Source organism: Platichthys flesus, chromosome 23 (genome assembly GCF_949316205.1).
Source record: "Platichthys flesus chromosome 23, fPlaFle2.1, whole genome shotgun sequence".
Taxonomy (NCBI): Eukaryota; Metazoa; Chordata; class Actinopteri; order Pleuronectiformes; family Pleuronectidae; genus Platichthys; species Platichthys flesus.
Genome location: NC_084967.1, coordinates 14,259,315 through 14,278,116, shown reverse-complemented (window position 1 = coordinate 14,278,116; position 18,802 = coordinate 14,259,315). Strand labels below are relative to the sequence as shown.

The window sequence follows — 18,802 nt, the reverse complement described above, 5'->3', positions numbered from 1 at the left end:
TTCCTTCTTTTCTTTTTTTTAAATCTCCTTCTCTGTCATTGTGGTTGATCTTGAATTCAAACTAAACTCAAACCGCGTTGGATTCGAGCTACAACACAATTAGCAGGAGTCTTTGAACGCAACCTTTTCCCAGCGGTGCAGGTTTGTCACCGTGGACATTTCTCAACCTACGGCCGGGCGGCAACTTCCCAGATGGCGCCGAATCCATAAAACGCCGCCTCTGGCCAATGTACCTGTAAATTAGTCTACCTTTAAAGAATTCCAACAGCCCAGGGAGGGAGTTTGAAATGTTTATCACGCTGCTTAGCCCCCGGAAAACGGTGATATTAATTGCCTGGAGGATTACGAGACACAGACCTCCACTCCCTCATGCATATTTGACACGTCAAGCAGCACGCTCTGCCCCCCCCCCCTCGGTGCAGCTAATGGAGGATGTTTGGCGCCGTGTTGCATATGCATAAGGCACCAAGTTCTGAGTGGGTATGCCCGAGAGTGCGTGCCCATGTGTGCCCGTCTGCTGGAGAATGTGTGTGGACTCTGTTATCTGGAGCCAGCCGGGGGGGGGGGGGTGGTTAAGCGCGGCGGGGCCGGGTGGTCGGGCGGCCGGTGTCTAATTGGTACGACTGCTCCCACTCCTCTCGCCCTCAGAAGGTCGGCCCTGCCCTCTCCTCTTAATCTGTGCCAGGGACTTGGCCGGTTTGACCCCGAGCCACCTCCGGGGGGCGGGGGGGGCGTAATGTGAACAAACACTCAGAAAAGCTGAAGATGAATTGCGGAGTCACTTTGACACGAGAACAGAGACGCCGCACATGAGAGACACCGATTCAGAGGAATGCAAACGCACACAACTCATCTGCACAATCTCAGTTCAAAGAGCCGAAATTCCATTTGAGATCCGCCTCTGGACAGCGTCGCCATGATGAAGAGGGAGAGCACTCCACAGTGTTGTCGGTGGAACGGCATCAAACACTGGTGTGAGTGTGTGTGTTTGTGTGTGTGCGCTTTGCAGTTGCCATGTCAGCTGATACTGTTAACACACAGAGTGAAAAGTGAGCTTGTTGACTTCAAGTGCTGGAGCGTGGCCGCACACGGCGTCCTCTCAGGGTGCAGTGTGAGTGACGCCCGATCTGATCCACACACACACATTATTATCTGATCTGATATGTAAATGTGTAATGATTGGGAGGTTAATGGAGGATTTGTCTCTGAAATCTGTAGCTTTCTAATGTCTGGAGCCTCTGACGACTGAAAGCTCCAGCGTCACTCAAACTGTCATATTTAACAGTCTAACATATATATATGTAAATATTACAGCATAAAAAACTGGAATGTTACTCAGTAGAGCTCATACCTCCGTCATACCTCCGTCTCACTCGTAGATGTCTGCCTCTAAATATGCCTGATGTTTTATGGAAATAGTTTTTTGTGTAATCTCGGTTCCAAAAATACAAAAAATGGGTGAAAACACAACTTCAGAAATATTAAAAACAAAAGTATCAAACTCAAATTAAGAAAAGAATCTTAATTAACTAAAAGTGTCAAGATAAATCCCTATTTACGCTGCTATAATGAATAATATAGAATCAGCTCATTAAGAGGCAGAGGTGCAGTGTTTACGACACTAGTGTACATTTGAAAAGCTTTCAGTCATTCAGCTTTAGGCCACGTTAACAGATTTTCTCTGGCATTTCGGGGGCAGGGAGATCATTTGCAAACACACCATTGACGTGTGATCACTTTACAAACGGCTGCTGGTTATTTACAGATCCAGGACGCGCTGAGAGACATTAGCATTCATTTGTTTTTTTTTTACTGTTTGCAGCCTCGGTTTGGTTTCCTCAAACTCCCTCGGGAATCCTCTTGCTCTTTAGCAGCTAAATGTTGCACTGTGTTCACCGGGAAGCTGCTAAATCCGTCTGCCTGCCATTTGCTGGTGGGCACGTTGCGTAAAGCGGCTTCATCAGAGGGTTTGTTTTTCAAACAACAGCCACATGCTGCTGCTGGAAGCCGGAGAGGAAGACCATCTGAAGCAGTGAGATCAAAACAAAAACCTAATGAATGAATTAAAAAATCAGGAAAGTGAGTCTCTATTCCTGTTTCTAGAGGGCAGTGGATACTTCCAGTTCTCCAGGTCCAGGTTCTGTCTACTGCTATTCTGAAAAGCTGCAACCACCAGGACAAGAAAAGGGCCTAATCCACACAGGCATGTTTAGAATGGACCCAACACTGGAATTACAAATGCAAGTCTGTAACACTCAAATGAAAACTGCTCAGTTTACCAGGCATTACCATAATGAGCTACTTACCTGAGATCATCAGGCAGGTGTTCAAGCCTCCTGCCTGACGACAGTGCCCCTGTTCACAGTCTCAGTGAGATTGTGTAGCATGTGTACTTCATACTAACAACAGATGTGTATCTACTGATGTGGGTCAAACTCTGGTCACCTCATTGATAAGTTGTGGAAAGGTCACATACACATGAGGCGTTCAAGGTTCAAGGACCTTTAGCATTGGGCCCTCGTTTTGTAGGAAAAGATATTTGACTTCATGTGACACTTTACCAAAAATTACCTTCATGCATAATGAAAAGGATTTATTAAGAGCATGATGAATAATTAGTAAAGTAAATATATCATTTGTGTTTGTTTAAATTTGGATTTCTGAGACTAATTGAAACTCACTACGAGCAAATGATCCTTCAACTGGTGAAATGTACTGGTGAAGTGTGTACAGAGGTTTGGTGTTTGACTCGGAGGGTGCGTGGTGAGCACTCGGCAGTCGGAGGGAGTCGGAGGGGGGGGGGGGGGGGTACTTACAGGTGCTAGGCAGTCCGTCCGGCTCTCTCGCACTCGGATGGCATACTGGGAGAGCGTGTGTTCGATGTGGCGCCTCAGAGGCTTCAAGTGACAGAGGGAAGCGATGAGGATGTTAGGCTCCAGCTTCATGGTTAATCGCCATGGCCACTGTGCAAAAAGACAAAGGGGTAAATGTGAATTAGGTGCTGCATTAATATCTCATATCTCCAAAAGCATGATTGTGTTTTTTTTTTCAACAGTAAGCATGTTTTTTCTTGAACAACTCTTTTCAGCTCCAGGCCAATTTTTGGTTGTGGTCAAATCCAGAGAGAGTTGCAGTTACATTAACAACCAGCAGGGGGTTCGGAGAGTCAACACGCTAACGCCTTATCCCGACAAGTTGAAGAAAAGTGGAACAAATTCCAGATCCAGTGCAAAATCAACTCTCAGTCCTCCCTTCATAAATCATACAGTCCTCAGTCCCTGTAGACCTGTAACCCCCCCCCTCCATATACATAATGGACACATCTCGCATGACGAGCAGAGAAAACGATGGCGGCTCTGCCTCCGATGGAAATCAATGCGGCCAAAGTTCCCGGCACGTGTGAGAGCCGAAGGCGCTCGGAGACCATTATCCCCGAGTGCCGCGGCGGCGTGTTTCCAGAGGAGCCACTAACCTCCGCGGTTGAAATGCAAATGTGCACTCGAGCACCTTTTCACAGGGAAACCAAAGCGGTTCAGAAATGTGGTGCACGCTCATTAACGGCAACTCTTAACACGCCGTTGTTCGTGACTTTAGCATATGGAGAGCGAGAGGAGGAACAATGTCACACCTGGGTTTCGAAAAAAGCCAGCAGAGAAATAACGGGAGCTGAGGAGGTAAAGACGGATAGCGTGGAGTGGGGGGGGGGGGGGGGGAGCAGCTGATGGAGGGATAAACCAGAGGCTTCAGTGTTTTGTACACTAAGCCGGTCTGTGCCGCGGCAGAGATGTAGTGTCATGATAACGACTTGTGTTGATGGCGCGTCGCTGCACGGACACACTCACCGCCCCCCCCCTGCACGCCGTTCACTGTTATGACTAATCACAGACGCCTGAGACAGCTGGCGTGAAGAAATGAAGGTCGTTCGGCAAACACACACGAGAGGGAAGGATTTTTTAGGAAGAGATGACTGTTAGAGTTAGACAATGCATTCCCCCCCCCCCCCCCCCCCCATGGTGAGAATCTACCCACTGATCTTCCTCTGCTGCTCTAATCCATTTATTATGCTAATGAGGAGAAAGCTGTTAGCGTGATCAGACATCGCACAAACACGCGTGTACTTCAATGTTCTCTACTCGGGTAGGAAGAGGGATTTTCGGAGGCTCGCAGCGATTCTGCCACGTTATAAAGAAGATGATGAATATTGTTCATAAAGGATTGTCAGATGATGATGATGATGATTAGGGTTTGAAATATCCAGTAGGCAGGTTTGTGCGTGGGTCGCAATCTCGCCAGCCTGGTTAATTCCCCCCCCCCAGGCAAATCAGAGAAATCTGAATATCTGAATATCTGAATACCTGTGCCACGAGGTTTAACAGATGAGAGACGCTGCACCCTGATGGCCGGAGGGGGGGGGGGGGGTGACCCCAGGTATGTGTTCCTCGCCGCTGCAAACACTGGATTAACTGTATACAGTATGTGTGTGTGTGTCTGTGTGTGTGTGCGTGTGACAGTGTGTTCTCCCTGGGCACAGCTTCATCCACACTCACAATCGTAACCTCCACAGAACCCCCTCACCCTCTGGGGGAGGTGGAAACTTATGAAGTCCTGAAATGTGTCAAGACCTGTGTGAGCTAAGTTACTCCCCCGCCTCACAGATGAAAAACCTGCTGCTTGTGTGTCTGTGCTGCGTGACTATCACAGACTTCATCTTCTGTGGCTGGAATCTACAAACAGAACCAATTTATTCCAATTTTGTGGAAAATCTGATTTTCTTTGTTTTGTTTTTTTTTCACACAGGTACCTTGAAGAAACTTATTAAATTAGCAGAGCTCTGAGATGAGCTGGGCGACACAACCAAATCATATTTACATCTGATTACACAAATGTCATACATATTTTTTATTACTCTCCAGGACTGTCTGCTGTCTATTGTCTGGAATGTTCTCCCCCCCCCCCCTTCATTATGCTGCGTTTAGGAAACGATAGATGAAACAATCGTGCTTTTCTCTTTGTGTTTTCATCAATTGAGTTTCTAAGTAAAGTTGTCGGCCATGATAACTGATTAGTTCTGAATCGAGCTTTTCCAAACTTTGAATAAACCGGTGAGTCACGCGGCCGGTTTTAACTTCTACAGTTTCAGATACAAAAGCTGAAACCAGTGTCACCACAGGCCAAATGAAACAGGCAGGATTAAAACAGCCACTGGGCAGGTTCCAGTGTCTTTAGAAGCAATAACCAAGATTATCTGAATGTCTTTGCACTGCCAAGCTCTGAAGGTGTCTCCTCGGGGAATTAGGAATTTGTGATGTGAAGACTCCATGGATCAAACCCTCCGATCAATTTATCTGGAAAAACACGATCAATGAACAGAATCTTTCTTATCTTGGTCACTTTGTCGATTTGTCACGAGACTGAGTGAAGCTTGGGTCATCTCAAGGTTCCTCGACGGGTCCTGGACGCAGTGGGTCACCTCTGCTCGGTGAAATGAATAAGTCCAGGGCCGTGCACAGAAGTAAGATGAAGCTTATGGAAAACTGCGAGGAGGTGCCCGCCCAGGCGGATTTGATATCCCTCCAGAGATTAAACCATTCGTATCACATTCACACTCACCTCACAATACCCCTCACTGCCCCCCCCCCGCCCCCCCTGCTCCTCCTTCCTCATTCCAGAGCTGTTTTAACTCTCTCATAACCAAAACATGCTCCGTGGCGAAACCTCGTCGAAAGCATAAGCATTCGAAAGAGCCTTCCAGTGTTTCCATTTGAAATACTCCGAGGAGGGGGGGGGGGGGGCGTTTGTAATGCAGTTTCCTAGTACTCTGTGTTCCTGCTGCTTTATTGCAGCATCAGCATTTCTCTACTGGGAGGAGGGGCGGAGAAGCTTCTTCAAGTTAGAACCTGGTCGTAGATCTCAGCGGACGTTCTACACTGACTCTTCATTATCTGGGCTGAGGCTTGGTCCCAGCGGGGGGGGGGGGGGGCATGTGTCTAGATTAAAAAGCCTTGATTATGTAAGTGTCTGAGATGCTGCCTATCGGCCTATTTAGAGGCCTACGCATCAATCTCCCCCCCCCCCCATGACTCATCCTTCCAGTACAGGCAGCACATGATGGATCTACACACTGGGTCTGCTGGTCAAATGTCCATTAAACTGTCTGCTCCGATTGATCAGGGAATAACACGCACGGGCCAGTGCAATCGTTTACTAAATCTATATCTCGACTAATGAGTTGTCAGTAGAATGTGTGTTTCTGTACCTTGTTTTATATATTTATACATCATATAAAAAGCAGAGGGTTTGAGATTCCAGAGCGGGCGAGAGAGTCGGGGCGTCGATCGCTCTGAAGCCGCCGTGATACAACACAAAAACCCAAACCACACAAAGTGAGTGATTAGAGGCTCTGTGGAACCTCGGGGCAGAAGGATCGTGTTCCTCAGACCTGAGAGTTTACTCGGGGATTTGCACAGAAGACACCGCTGCACCACCACATCCCGGCTCCGGCCCACTCACTGCCGACTGAGACTATTAAAGAGACGGAGAGGATTGAAAATAAGATGCACGAGAGGGTTTTAGCAGATCCAAGGTCTGTCATTGCTTTGTTCAAACTGACACGCGTTCCGGGCATCTATACTTTAGACGACTGTTTTTTGTTATGGGGATTTATGCTTGTCGTTGATTCTATCCATCAAACAAATGTCTTCTGCTTATCTGGGACGAGGCCACGTAGACATCCCTCTCTTCTCTGCTGTCTACATGTCGTCCTGGCCAGTTGGGATATGCAGTCCCCCCCCTACAGTGAGTTCTAGGTCAAGTCCCCGGGGTCTCCTCCCGGTTGTAGGTACCCGGTGAACCCTCAAGCATCCTGACCTGATGTCCGGACGTCCTCAACCGTCCCCTGTCCTCAGGAAGGAGCCGTGGTTCTTCTCTAAGCTCCCTCCTCTCCTCTGAGCTTCTCACCCTCCAGCCATTCCAACAAACTTTTATCTACATTTTTTGCCAACTGCAAACATTAAGAAAAATGCAGACTTGGCTATTTGCAGTGTGTGTTTGAAATGCCCCCGGGGGACGTGCAACTATCCCAACACAATTACTGTGATACTAAGAAAGCTCAAGGTCTTCTGCCTTGTTTTTAATTAGGAAATATCTGTTTAATAAGAAGGACTTAAAAAGTCTGAAACCATCTCTGGAAAGAAAAATTAAAGGTTTGATGATCTATACAGCAGCCAGCCAGCAGGGGGCGATCCAGATGTTTTGGGGAGCTGTCATACTACAGGGATTTACATGTCCAAAAACGCATACTGGTGATTGCACATGTTTATTAATTACTCAACGCAGCATGATCTCTGTGCAGATACCATCAGAATATACTGGTTTCGTAATGGGGTCGAGGCTGCTGATGGTTTTAACAGTTCGTCTCCCTGATGCTGGAGAGACATCACACGTAATCGCTTCACTCCATTTCATCTCTTGAGCAGAAGGAATGTACGTTCAGTTTGTCAGGTTGTCACTGGGTGGAAAATGAAGTTGTGTGTTATAGCTACTGGGCCTTGAACAGAATGATGGGATGGATTTGAAACCTGCAGATGGAAGAGTCTTTTCTTGAGGTTAATGTTGTGTGAACGTACCAACTCTGATGTTTTCTATATAGAGAATAAGAGACAAGATATTGATCTGCAGTTTAATTTACTTGTTGCCCCTTGACAAACCAAATACACACTTATAGAAAAATGACTCAGCCTCTCGTGCTTTTTATAAACTGTGCATCTCCAGCGTTCGTCTCTGGCCTCGGCCGGGATCAGAATTTGACAAAAGCAAGAGACAGGCATCAGACGGTGGGGGGGGGAATGAAGCAAAAGGTTATCTGCTAACACACAGAGAGAGATAAAGTTTGAATCAATCATCCGAGGATCATGTAAAGGTTAGCATTTCACATTACAACCAATAAGTGGCTGCAAAGAATCCCTCACAAGGAGAATAGAGGAGAGTTCCCCTGCACTTTTGATTAAACAGTATAATCAACCGTCTGGACCCTTCATATAATAACCAGAGGGGCTTTTTTAAATCATGCGCATGTCGGGGCCTAATTTGAAAAGCTCCGGTCAAGAGGTGGAATGGAGGGAGTCGCAGGGCAGCATATTCACTGGGCCTTAAAAGATAGAGGTGGAAATAGCATGATACTCTGAGACTTTAATTAAATCGCCAATGGATGGATTCTTTCAGACTTTGCTTGAATTTTTGATTTTCTTTTCTTGATAAGGTTACAGGGTTTGAATGTGTCCAGGGAGGAAAGCGGAGAAACGGCTGTTAAGCAGACACATCAGTGGAAGTTATTTGCTTCTGTTAGCCGCTCACACAGAGGCAAGGATTTAATTTGTAATTCCCTTTTGTCAAATTTTTCATCCTTCTTGCACGTCCTTCCCACATTCATTTGTGGGACATTCAATTTGGGGTTTTCAGGACAGCTGAAAAGGGGCATTTACATATACTGCTCTCGATCGGTGTAATCCTGCTGGAGGATTAAAGCGACCGGGACGCCGCGAGCCGATAAACTTTGACAACTTCTGAGATATGTTTGAGGCTGTGAAGCCACAAAGGAGAATAAAGTGGTTCTGTGCTTGACTGTCACATCGAAAAATGAAAGAGCAGTGATGTTTTATTTCATTTCACTGAACCTGGAGCAATTTGACTGAACCTGGAGCAATTTGACTGTCGGGGGAGTCTAAATGAATCACAACACCTCATGCACACGTGTTCCTGCTGCTCAGCCACACTCTCCTCTTTCTCCTCAACCGGCTCCGGCTCCATCACCATCACGTCATCTAACCGCCTTGTTTTCAATGTTAAACATAAACGTAGGCCAGCGTGTCCCCATCATGTCCAACCAGACTCGGAAAATTGGCGGTTGCTTGAATAGTCGCTCTTCTCCTACGCATATAAACAGTTGTGTCATCGTAAAATACATAATTTAACAGTTTAGCAAACACTTTAAATTGATTGTCGAGGCTGATACTTGTTTTTTTGTACTTATCGAACGGGGTCATGTGATTGGACGAGGACAAATCAGCAAAATCTACATTGTGACTGAAACGATCCAATCAGCGAGCAGTTGGAAGTAGCCTTAACGTTCTTTCATCTTTACGCCCACACACACTTATACAAGTCCACACATCGCAGCAGCAGTGATAACACAATGATTCATCCCGTTTGCAGACAATTTTACTTTATAATTATGACAAAGCCTCCAGGCTGCACATTACCGTTAAGCAGATGTAACGATGAATTCAAAAAAACATGATTAAATATTAGGGATTCTCTAAAATCGTGGTATATAATTCTCTCACAGGCGGTGAATCATCGACTGAATCCCTCTGCAGGTCATCTCGCAGCCCGGCCGCAGCCTGCTCTAGATTAATACCCGGACATTTCTATGGAAATTGATTATTTAACTTTTTCCCGGTGTTATGTTTTATCTCCGCGGGGCAGAATGGCTCCGCGCTGTCATCGAGGGCTTTGCCGGTGAATTGCAAATCCTCTCGGTGCAGGTGTGGAAGGCAGACGAGTGAAGAGGCCCCTTCACTTCCTGCACTCCACTGATAACTTCAACATTTGACCACGCATTGTGTTCCAGCAGCCGGCCTCATGAAAGCACCCGGCCGATTTGCCTCCCTTCAAACAGATTCCCCCCGTTATTTGTTCCTCGCACGACTTTGAGTTTTTTGAAAAGGGAAAATAGAGGAGAAGTCTTGAAAGGGGAGAAAATAGATGGAGGGCAGGTTCAGCCGCTGCAGTGACCTGATTAACGAGCGCTTCCTTATCAGCAATCTGCTTATTTTGTGGAGCTAAGTAAAAGTAAAGTGGTGAAGAGAGAACTCCTGAAAAGATGCATTCAGTGTTCGCCCTCCTCTGTGGTCAAACTGGAAATGATCATTTCAAACTCTCAGCAGCTTCTCTCTCTCTCTCTCAGGGTCAGGTGGTAACAATGGAGGCTTCTGACACTTTAATGGTTTTATAATGAATTAGTCGAGCGGGGGGGGGGAACCGGCTGGTCGGCGAGGGGACCGGTTCTCCTGCTGCTGCTGCTGCTACGAGAAGGAGAAGAAGTGCTTCCATGCTGATTCTGTATCTAGGTTATTGGTTACTCTTCCTCCTCCCCCCCCCCTTGCTTCCTCTCACTCCTCCTCTTCTCTGCCATAAGTCTGTTAGTGTTTCCTGGATCGGGTTGAGTTTACGGCGGTTTCATATTCCTGAAGGAAGCTTCAAATCATGAGAATAATCGACATATTTTCCTCATTTTAGTTTCCCTCCTCCATTCCCTGACCTTCTTCTTTCTCTTCTTATGGCTACAACCAGTGAAGCGTTTCGGTGCGACCGTCCTCCCTCACTCTCTCCCTGCGTCGCCAAGTCATGTCTTCACACTGCAGCCATTTTCCAGAGCGATTCCAGGGGATAATGGCACTCACAAATCATCCGCTGGGCAGTGGAGCCCGTGAAATTGATGTGCCTTCGTTTCAAAACAATGGAGGTGCCTTACGAGGGGCCTCATGATGTCATAACTTCAGCGGCTGACAGGCCGGGCAGGTGTGTGCTGGCCCCGGGTCGGGCAGCGGGCCAATGAAAACCCAGTCGGGACGACTAAATCAATCAACACACATCGGGGGGGGGGGGGGGGGGGGTGACTGTGGTGTGAGCTGCTCGCAGACTCGCTCAATCACATTCTCCGCACTGAGCAAACTGACAGTTCTTACTCGGGGAGAACCAGGACTCCTTATCTGCCCGGAGTTGAGTAATGCCTCACTGTCTGTCCGCGGCCGTCAAGTCCGAAAAAACAGCCCCAACACTCAAGACCTGAGAAACTACTCAGACAGAAAATGATCTGAGAAAACTTCGAGCACTATTTTTTCCTTGGTTTTGCTTCAGAGATAAATGAGAGACAGGACGCTGTGAATCTCTGCAGCTTCTGGAGTGTGAACGAGGGGGTGGGCCATCAATGGAAAACCAGATCCTGATTTGAACACACATTTTAAAATGAATGAAAGCCTATTTCTCACTGACTTCATCTCTTTCAATTATCTCCTCCTGCCGCCGCAGAAAAAGATAAATTAAAAAGCCACATACATGCCTAAAATAATTATTGATGACTGAGGCTTGATTGGAAATTGATCGATTTGGCTTTGTTACACCTGATCTGATGATTTCACATCGCTCACACACCAGGGAGGCGGCTCCACGGGAGCAGAACATGTTCACTTTACCAGAGGAGTCGTGTGGATGCTTTCTCCGCGGATCGCAGCCCCTCACTTCAAAGCGACAGGCTGATCTTTGCGATGACGGATGCAGCTTTCCTATGGCCGCGCCTCATGTCTGTGTTTCATGTGCCATCGCCTTTACAAGAGCAACAAACAAAACCCACACTGGTGTCGAGACAGCAGAGCGGCACCAGATTCCTGGATATGTAGGAATCTGTTAACACCGCTTCAGTGCTTCCTGCTGCACATCTGCATACAGGCGGCTCGTTCTGCAAGTGAAGTGGGTGTTCTGAACATGTTTGTTGGACCTGTGTCGCAGCAAAGACCTGCTGCTGCACCCTGGAGCCACCGCTGCTGCACAAAGAGCCGTCCACCTGTTTAATCAGAGTTCAGTGAAGCTCCACTCATTATGCAGAAAGGCAGAATCTTCCTCGGGCCTTTAACAACTCGCCAGCCGAGTGTGACGCCGATTAGATTCACGCTCTTTGAGATGTGTGAGATAATTAGATTAGACACAAACTGTGATTTTTGCAACATGAAATAATCCTCAACACGATTTCTCAAAGGGAAGGAACCAGCCACACTTGGGACCCATTACATGAGCGTGCACTCAACTCCAACTCACGAGTAAGAGGGCATGTGTGAAACAGCCCAGATGTTTCATTGGAGTTTCACCAGCTGTTTTTTTTTTTTTGCAGTTTTATCCCCGAACACAGCGTGGAGGAATTGAGATGTTTCCCCAGCAGATGTCTTTGGAGGGAGAGATTCACAAAATGCTGCAGCAGATCAGTTTTGTATTCCAATGTCTGGAACCTCAGAACAAATCCAGAGGTCATCGAACTGCATCAGTCCAGTTCTCAAATCAGGACTGAAACTCATGAGGTCATTTCTCCCTTTTGCTCATTTTCAACAGTGGGAACAAAACATCAGATTCTGGATCCCAGCATGAACACGCAGGGCCCTGAAGGAGTTTGCAAATTTATCTGCAATTTATGAGAATTCATCATCTCTGAATCCCTGGCTGCAGACAAACACTGGGGGCATTGGAACATTTGCTATACTGGGCTGAAACAGAGCCGCAGTTTCACAGGGAAGAAACTGTAATTGAAAGTCCATTTAACAAATATATTCTGGCAGTTTTGTCCTTTTTTTTCTAAATTTGGCTCCGAGTTGCTCGAATACATCTTCTCCTCACCCGGCCTCGAAACCTTCTGTCCACCAGGAACACTTCCAACTCGCAGGCAAATGAGCAAGCGTCAACTGAAAAGACCCCGGAGTGAATTGAGATTTAATCTAGAGGAAAGAGATGCATCGATTTCCAATCTCATAAATCAATGGGCGAATATGTAATTTAATTCTATTTTTACCTGAAAGCACCTTAGTGGGGTTTAACATCACAGGTCACCATTGGAGAAACATTTCAAATGGATGTAATGTCGTTTGCAGGGTGCAGGTAGCTAAACGGATTACACATCGAGCTGCAGGAGCACGAGTGGATGAGGCGGAGACGGGGACCATCTTTCGTGATGGAGAGGGTGGGGGGGGGGGGGGGGGGGGGGGTAGGCCATGCATGGCTGCTCCACAGGCTCCGGACAGACAGAGCCTGACAGGAGAGACGTGGGGACGGCAGCCGGGGGAACCTCCTCTCGCCCACGCCTATGTACGTCAGCCACAGCAGACAGACGGTCGGGCTCACCTCTCTCCGCCAGACAGAAGCACATCTCTGCCTGTCAGACCGGAGCGGGAGCGGGGGGGGGTTAGGGGAGGTCAGGCAGACAGCTTGTCAATGCTGTTGACAACCAAATGGAAGAGCCGATGCTTCGGGGAGCTCCACAGCTCTACTTTCCTGGTTATTAACACATGGTGCTCGTACTTGGACTCGCCCCAAAATGCTTCCATGTATTTAAGAAGAAGTGCACGAGAGCAGCTCTCACTCACACGTTCCTATGGATTCTAACGTTTAATTTTTAATATTTGTAATCTCTCCGCGTAGCATCTCGGCTCCCGGCTCCCAGTCGAAGCCACAGATAGACACGAGCTGTTTATCGAGCTCAGCCGGCTCAAACTGGCACGTTCATTTGTCACCGCTGTGTGTCTCGGAGCGGCGTCTGATCCCAGAGTCAACATTAACATGGCTTTTCTAGGGCAGCAGCTTCATTACTGAGCCCCCAGCAGGGCGGACCAGACCATTACTGCTCCGGAAAAGAAAGGGAGAGCGAGGGGAGAGGAGAGGAGCGAGGGTAGAGGATAAGCAGAATGATGAAGTGGGCAAGGGGTGAAAGGGAGAATGGAAGGAAGGAGGCAAGGGAGTGTGATGAAGAATGCTGGTTTCGAGGACGGATGGAGAGAACAAGTGACCAAATAAATCACCGGCCGGCAGATAATTGGACGAGCTGCACTCGGGAGACAGTCGCGGTGACACCGTGATTTGCAATTAACTCCAGGAGAAGGACTGGGATTTCAGTTCCCCTTTGGATTAATTCCAGGAATGTGATACCTGACAAGATGGCCGCCCGTAATGAATCTGTTGGGCTGCAGCAATCATTATCATCATTTAACCTGTATGATGGAGCCCCCCCCCCCTCACCCCACCCCACACTCGACCAGAGGAGCAGAAATCATATCAAATTGGACCTGGAGGAAGGAAGCCGGACACTTAACGACCCAGAGCAATTAGCATGCAGGGCCGTGGCAGGGCTGCAGGATCTTCTCCTCCGTCCCCTTCCTGTGGAAACGACCACGAGGGCGAGAGGATCCAGCCCCCGTGCGTCCTTCCGCCCGACACTCGCTCATGTCGACAGAAGAGTAATTTAAAGATAGGAATCACAGCGACGCGAGGTTCGTGCTCATTCAGCCGCGGAAGCAAATGTGTCTTTCTCCACTCGACTGAGACACAAAGACAAATCCACGAGTGTTGATCACGTCCACTAATATTAATTTCAGCAAGAATTTGTCCTTTTTCTGTTTATTGCACTTCCAACAACAAGGAATTGAATAGAAACAGTATCACATTATCACCTCCTATAAACTATAAACACTTCTTCCCCCCCCCTGACCTGTCTTTTATTGGATGTTACCTGGATCTAATTGGAAATGGATTATTCCTTAATCGCTGTGATTAGGCTCCTGCAGATACACACACTGTTACAATGCGAGGTGCCGCAGTCTGGGCTTTTAGGAAACAGTTTGACCTTTCCAGCGCACATCCCTTTTATCAAAGCACTAATTACTGTGTGAGTCTCATTTGGAGCCGAGAACCAAACAATAGACCTGTGTTTGAATATTAAATTGGACTCTAGCAAAGTTATAACTCTGTACCTTTGCAAGTGAAGTGAAAGGTTCCAAATTCTGAACAGATTATTTGGCCAAATTATGGAATAGTGCGAGAGTTTACAGACTCAATGTCATCAGCTGAAACTGAAACTCACATTTTTGATATTCGAGCAGAAACATGGCTGCCTGCAGCGTAATACAAGTTCCCATAGAACAGAACAAACTTTGTAGCAACAACACAAGAGGTTGTTCAGTGCAAAACAAATTCCACAAACATTCGCACAACGCCTGCAGTCCGTGTTTGCTTTCCACGAGTTCCCAAATCTCTGGATTCAGCGACTTGTTTGTTTAAGCGCAAAAGTGTGTGTGGTCCTGCGTCTCGACTGCATCGTCTCGTGTGTGTGTGTGTGTTCTCACGATTAAAAGATTACAACTTTTGTTATGTTTAAATAAATAAAGATTTGAGAATCCTCAAGCGTGGAGAGGGAGTTTGAGAGTTTGATAAAAAGTCAAAGACACAAATATCAATTAAAAACATACAAGTGAGAACAAGTGTATTAGTTCCCTTAAAGGTTCAGTGTGTTAGATTTAGATTAATTGATCTATTGATATTGAATATAAAATAATACTATTCGAGTTTTCATTAGTGTGTTTTCTTTAACCTGACACAAGGGCTGCGTCATTTCCTGTTACGGTAAGCGTGCTGCGTCATTTCCTGTTTTCTTGCCACTGGTGGTGGTCGCTCTGCGAATTAGCTCCGCTGCTAAACACAACTGTTTCCCTGTAGCACTACGGCTAAAATCACCGGTCTGTAGTTAAACACTCGCACATACCAACGCTTATTCTATCGTGCTTAGTGATTCTGTGTTCTGTCTGAGCTCACCTTCGTAGCTATATAGCAGCGATGTCTTCTCTCTCTCCCTGTTGCTCTACTGCTCTCTCTTGCTCCGAGTGTCTAATGTTTACCTACTCCTCTGCCTCCCTTAACAGTAGTGGTACATGTAATAAATGTAGTGTGTTGATAGCGATGGAGGCGAGGCTTAGCGACTTAGAAGCTCGGCTCAGCAGCTTAGAAACTCCGTTAGCTGTAGTTAGCCGGCTCCCGCTAGCCGCGGAGCCACCTAGCTTAGCACGTAGCTTAGCCTTAACGAGCAGTCCCCAGACTAGTCCCGTGCAGCCGGGAGCCCAGGGCAGATGGGTGACGTTCCAGAGGGGGCATAGTGCTAGACTTAGAAAGCCCTTGATTAAAGAGCCACCAGCTCACGTTTCAAATAGATTCTCTCCACTCAGCGAGGCACCCGCTGATAAACAAACTCTGATTATTGGCGACTCGGTTCTGAGAAACGTCAGGTTAGCGACACCAGCGACCATAGTTAATTGTATCCCAGGGGCCAGAGCCGGCGACATCGAATCTAAACTTAAGTTAATGGCTAAATCTAAAAAAGGTAAATACAATAAAATCGTAATTCACGTCGGCAGCAACGACTCCCGGCTTCGTATGTCGGAGGTCACTAAATTGAATGTTGAGTCGGTGTGTGCTTTTGCTAAAACGATGTCGGACACAGTAGTTTTCTCTGGCCCGCTCCCTAACACAACAGGTGATGACATGTTTAGCCGCATGTTGTCTTTTAACCGCTGGCTGTCGAGGTGGTGTCCTGTAAACGGCGTGGGCTTTATAGATAATTGGCTAACTTTTTTGAGAAAACCTGGTCTTGTTAGGAGAGACGGCGTTCATCCCACTTGGGATGGAGCAGCTCTCTTATCTAGGAATATTACTAAGTCTATAACATGACAACCCATAGTTGGGACCAGGAAGCAGAGCTGCAGTGCTAAACACTTCTCTGCGCTCCCTCTGGATCAGTCACAAAACCCCATAGAGATTGTGTCTGTTCACCGTCCGATTAAATTATTGAAATTAAACAATAATAGAACGAGAACTCCACACAAAAATTTAATACAAATTAAAACAACCTCTGAAACAATACAGGAAACCCAGACTTTTAAATGTGGTCTTTTAAACATTAGATCACTGGAAAAAAAGGCTCTTTTAGTTAATGAAATAGTCTCTGATTACAACATAGATTTATTGTCCCTCACTGAGACGTGGCTGCATCCTGATGATTATGTCAGTCTAAATGAATCTACTCCCCCCAGTCATATCAATTCACAGGTTCCTAGAGAAATTGGGCGAGGAGGTGGAGTTGCTGCTATTTTTAACTCCAGTCTATCAATTAATCCTAAACCTAAACTCAGCTACAAGTCATTTGAATGTCTGGTTCTTAGTCTTCCACGCCAATCAAGGAACCACCAACAGCCAATCATATTTGCCGTAGTTTACCGTGCTCCCAGGGCTTATACTGAATTTTTAAAGGAATTCCCTGAGTTTTTATCAAACTTAGTCCTAAAGACCGATAAAATTATTATTGTTGGTGACTTTAATATTCATGTTGATAATAATAAAGATTGCCTTAGCGTAGCATTTATTTCAATACTAGACTCTATTGGTTTCAGTCAGTGTGTGCACAAACCTACTCATTGTGGTAACCACACACTTGACCTTGTATTATCGTACGGTGTCGCAATTGAAAATTTAACAGTACTTCCGCGCAATCCAGTTCTATCAGACCATAATTTAATAACCTTTGATTTTTCAATAACTGAATATATGCCACTAATAAAAAATTCATTTTCTAGATGTCTACCTGATAGTGCTGTAGCTAAATTTAAGGAAATAATCCCAATTACATTTAAACCCGTATTAGCAGTAGATATAAACAACAAATTCTTTAAAACCCTGAGCTCCATTGAGATCGACCACCTCGTCGATAGCTCTGCAGACTCATTACGATTAACATTAGACTCAATAGCGCCTCTAAAAAAGAACAATGTCAAACATAGTAAATTAGCTCCGTGGTATAATTCCCAGACAAATGAGTTAAAACAATTATCAAGAAAACTAGAAAGGAAGTGGCGCTCCAGCAACAATGTTGAAAACCTCATAGACTGGAAGAATAGTGTTAAAGAATATAAAAAGGCTCTCCACAAAGTAAGAGCCGCCTACTATTCAAAACTAATAGAAGAGAATAAAAATAACCCCAGGTTTCTCTTCTGCACTGTAGCCAGGCTGACAGAGAGTCACACCTCCACCGAACCCAGTATTCCTCCATCCCTAAATAGCAATATCTTTATGACCTTTTTTAATGATAAAATTCAAACTATTAGAAATAAAATCAACCATCTCCTGCCCTCAATTGGCACTAATACCCTCCCAACAACAGAGATCTCAGAAACGGCTGAGAATCCTACCCATTACTTAGACAGCTTCTCTCTGATCACCCGTGATCAGTTTACCAAATTAATCTCAGGTTCTAAACCAACAACCTGTATCTTAGATCCCATTCCTACCAACTTACTTAAAGACATTCTGCCCCTAATTGATAGTTCGTTACTTAACATTATCAATCTGTCATTATCATCAGGTTATGTACCACAGTCTTTTAAAATAGCTGTCATCAAACCCCTACTCAAAAAACCCACCCTAGACCCAGAGGTTTTAGCCAATTACAGACCAATATCTAACCTCTCCTTCATTTCTAAAATCTTAGAAAAAGTGGTAGCCAATCAGCTGTGTGAGTTTCTCCAGGAAAATAATATATATGAAGACTTTCAATCGGGGTTTAGAGCCAATCACAGTACAGAGACAGCCTTGGCAAAAGTCACTAATGACCTTTTAATAGCCTCAGATCAGGGACTTGTGTCTGTCCTCGTTCTGTTAGATCTCAGTGCAGCATTCGACACAATTGACCATCAAATTTTATTACAAAGACTAAAACAGTTAATTAACATTAATGGAACCGCCCTTAACTGGTTTAAATCGTATTTTTCTGATCGCTCCCAATTTGTGCAAATTAATGATGAGTCATCTGTGCGCACCAAAGTTAATCATGGTGTTCCACAGGGCTCTGTGCTCGGCCCAATTTTATTCTCATTATATATGCTTCCACTAGGAAACATTATCAGGACACACTCGGTAAATTTCCACTGCTATGCGGATGACACCCAGTTATATTTGTCAATAAAACCTGAACAAAGTAATCAATTAACTAAACTTCGAACATGTCTCAAGGACATAAAAACCTGGATGACCCGCAATTTTCTCTTATTAAACTCAGACAAAACAGAGGTTATAATACTTGGCCCCAAACACCTTAGAGATGCATTATCTAATGATATAGCTGCGCTAGACGACATTGCCCTTGCTTCCAATGAAACAGTCAGGAACT

General features: G+C 45.9%; 1 protein-coding gene across 1 annotated transcript in view; it reads right to left on the bottom strand.

Moving 5' to 3' along the window:
* The window catches only part of chrm2a (cholinergic receptor, muscarinic 2a), a 63,864-nt gene that overhangs the window by 32,104 nt on the left and 12,958 nt on the right, over window positions 1-18,802 (bottom strand). The window contains exon 2 of the mRNA XM_062383064.1: window positions 2,817-2,963. The gene's annotated coding sequence lies outside the window, so the exon portion shown is untranslated. The remainder of the gene's footprint in view (window positions 1-2,816; window positions 2,964-18,802) is intronic.